This window comes from Mastomys coucha, unplaced genomic scaffold (assembly GCF_008632895.1).
Source record: "Mastomys coucha isolate ucsf_1 unplaced genomic scaffold, UCSF_Mcou_1 pScaffold23, whole genome shotgun sequence".
Lineage (NCBI taxonomy): Eukaryota > Metazoa > Chordata > Mammalia > Rodentia > Muridae > Mastomys > Mastomys coucha.
This window is the reverse complement of record NW_022196906.1, coordinates 29,328,956-29,332,577: the sequence shown is the minus strand read 5'-3', so window position 1 is coordinate 29,332,577 and position 3,622 is coordinate 29,328,956. Positions and strand designations below refer to the sequence as shown.

Below are 3,622 nucleotides of genomic sequence, written 5' to 3'. Positions count from 1 at the left end.
GAAGAAATGGTGTCTTCGATGTCACAGAGGACACTGAAAGTCTCTAACTGGGACTTTTCTCGTTTTCTTTGCTGACAGTCATTGCTTTCCATCTCAAGGAGTAAACTGGGTGTGGTGGCTTGTAAGCCCAACACTTGGGAGAGTGAGGCAGAAAGATGGAAAGTCTGAAAACATCATGGGCTGCATAACACAACTGTATCTCAAAATCACAAAAACAAGTCTCTGGGAGGTCACAGGGTAGACTAGGCTGGAACGGGAAGGAGAGTCACTGGAGTGGCCCCAGCTGGCAGAGTCTCAGCCTGGACACACTTTCCATGTCCCCTCCAGCAGAGAAAGGAAGTGTCTGAAGTGTCCACCCAACCTGGGACCACTTCCCTCCAACACCGTAACAGGGGAAACATGCCTTTGTTCTCACTATTCTCAGACTGACACATGTCCTTTCATGAAAAATATAGGCATTTCGAGGGGATTTTATTCAGCTGCATAGAGGAGTGGAACTGAAGAAAAATCAACAGAACTGCAGTTAGATGAGCTAACTCAAGCATCACAATGACAAAGACGACCCGCTTTCTCTCATATGCTGATCTGACTTACGATTTATAGATATTATAAGTAGAGTGACTGTAGGGAGACACTATGAAAGAGATGGGGCACAGAGTACGCAATAGCATAACAGGGTGTTTGTGCTACTGTAGGAAGGACTCTGCACACACAACACTAACAGGTTTTTGTTGTTGTAGTTTTGAGTTAACCTTAAATATATGCAAGATTCAGTGAGTGCCTTTTTCTACTGTAAACTAAGATAAAGGAGGAGGGTTGAAATTTCAGAGACAACACCCACCTGGCCAAAAGGCTTTGAATTGATTTATCATTAGTACTGGTTCTCTGAAACAAGAGAAAGGATTCAGGAAGGTAGATTGCCTCTGGCCTCCAGGATTGTTGATTCTCTGAATAAAACACAACAGAAAGATACAGTTCCTGTTTTTGCTTATGTGATGGGCAGCCACCCCGAAAGAGACCCTAAAGGGGGCGGGGGAAAAGGTGTTAAGAGAGTGTGGGTGGATAGGTGCATGAGGTATAAAAATGAAGGGAAGTTGGGGTTGTAGAAGGGTACAAGAAGAGTTCAGGGAAATGGGAAGAAAATGGGAGCAGAGTCGAGAAAAAATGAATTTTGAGTGAGGCTGCCATGATGAGATGTGACACTGCATAGGCTAACTAAAATAAGTTTAAAATTTCAAAAAGAATATAGGTGTTGTCACCTACATTTCCTGACTGCTGGTACAATATGACAGCCACCCCACCTCAGTTGACTGGGTCCCACAAGGCCCTGGTTGGCTCTTTTCAGCTCCTCTGTCCCCTATTTCAGCTCACATTATCCCACAACTGCCTACCTACCATCCAGCAAAAGGACAGAAATATACATCCACCCTATGGTTGTGATGCCCTCCCATTTGGTAGTGAGAAACAAGTAGTAGCCTGTCATGTTCAGGTCAGAAGGAGAAGGCCAGAGCCTCACCACATCCCTGAGGTGCCCCTGGGTACAATGGATTCTCCACCTAGATAATTCCTTGGCTGCCAAGGCCTCAGCAGAGTGGGCCTCTCTTCTACACCAGTGCCATAGTCCTTCCTGTTCTGGGTCACTGGACAGTGTAGGGTGTGGGTAGGAGGCCAGCCAAAAGCTTGAGTCACTCGACTAGTCAGATGAGTCTTGGGTTGTGGTCTCTGTGGGGAGGGCTAAGAGTCTGGCATTGTAGAATGTCCTCATTCCACTACAGAGTCCTCAATGACCCACTGTGAGAGGAGCTACAAGCCTGTGCTCTTAGCTTTTGCAGTCCTCTGCGACCATCTCCCTGCCCTTTGTCCCCCAGATCCTACCACCTTCCTCAGAGCACGTATTTCCACTTCCTCACCAACTGTTTCCTCCTCTCATTAAACGGGGATTCGGAGGTTTGCGGGGTCAGCTGGATCACTGGGTGACAAAGCAGTGTGATTCACAGTCCATTGCTTGGACTTTGAGTTGCTGACTCTGGATGTATCCTTGGCACTAGAGAGAGGGATGTCCTGGAAGTTAGAATGATACAACCTATGTCCACACAGCCAGGACTGGTGGCCATTCCACACTCAGACTTGGAGGCACCAGGGAGACAAAGCCAGACCCACTTAGTAGGTTCTGCCCTGTGACTAGCTTTCCAGCATGCCAGCAGAGACTCTTCCCAACTCCTCCCACTCACAGCTGCCCGCTGTGTTCCCAACCAACACCAAACACCCCACCACCTCTCTCTCCTCTGAGGACTCAGTGTCTAGAAAATTGGCATGTCTCCTCAGCTATCAGCTATCAGCACCCACTTCCTTCTTTTACCCAGGCAAGATCTGGAACTTTCCAGAGAATAAGAAGTATATCCATCTTAGATAGTCTGGAAACTTTTTTTTTTTTTCGAGACAGGGTTTTGGGTTTCTCTGTATAGCCCTGGCTGTCCTGGAGCTCACTTTGTAGACCAGGCTGGCCTCGAACTCAGAAATCCACCTGCCTCTGCCTCTCAAGTGCTGGGATTAAAGACGTGTGCCACCACCACCCGGCTGGAAATTTCTTGTTAGGAAGAGAGAAATAGATTAAGCATTTTCTGTCAAACACTATTTCTAGAAATTTACCATGGAATCTCTTGTCTGTTTTCCACAACAACCTTGTGGAATTGGCTCTCTCTAATTAATTAGTTAGTTATTCTGAGTTTGTGTCCATAAACATGTGTGCATATGGGTATCATCTTTAAGAACACCATCGTGTACGGCCATACCACCCTGAATGCGCCTGATCTCGGAAGCTAAGCAGGGTCAGGCCTGGTTAGTACTTGGATGGGAGACCACCTGGAAATACCGAGTGCTGTAGGCAAAAACAAAAACAAAAACAAAAACAAAAAACAAAACCAAACCACCATCATCTCCTTTGAAACAGAGTCTCTCGTTGGGTGAATCTCCTCAATTAGGCTAGACTGACTGGTTAGCAAGCCTCAGGGGTGCTCCTGTTTCTGCCTCCCCACAGGGCTTAGTCTATTTGTTTATTTTAATTTTCTTTCTTTTTTTTTTTAATTGAGGGACAAGGTCCCTATGCTGCTCTTGAACTCATTCTGTCACCAGAGGCTAACCTTGAATTCCTGACCAAACTGCCTCTACACCCCAAGTGCTAGGATGATAGTCTTATGCTACCACATTTAGATTGGGCCTCAGTTCAAAAGAGTTCCACCATCATGGCTCAGCCACATCCCAAAGGCCTGCCTCTTAACACCATCACACTGGTAACTAGGTTTTCAACACAAGAATTTTGAGGGTATCCAGACATTCAGGCTAGGACACCTTCCAGTATGCCTGGATCCCTACCACACCCCACCTAATTCTCAGCAGTTCTTTCTCTTGGTCCCTATGGTCCCCAGAGACCCTATGAACAGAGAACCCCGTTCTCAGATCCACTCAGCTTTTCACTTCATACCCCAGGCCTCACCATGCCATAAGCTGAGACTGCAGGCAATGAGGAGGACAGTGTGTGCCCTGATGTGAGTTCCAGGTGCTCCTTCCTTTATCTCAGCCTCTTTCTTAGCTGCTTCCCTACACAAGTTGCCAGCCTTAATGG

At 46.8% G+C, this 3,622-nt stretch overlaps 1 pseudogene; it reads left to right on the top strand.

The window, feature by feature from the left end:
• The first annotated feature begins 2,778 nt into the window (after nt 1-2,778).
• Nucleotides 2,779-2,887, top strand: LOC116074073 (annotated as a pseudogene).
• Nucleotides 2,888-3,622: the final 735 nt, after the last annotated feature.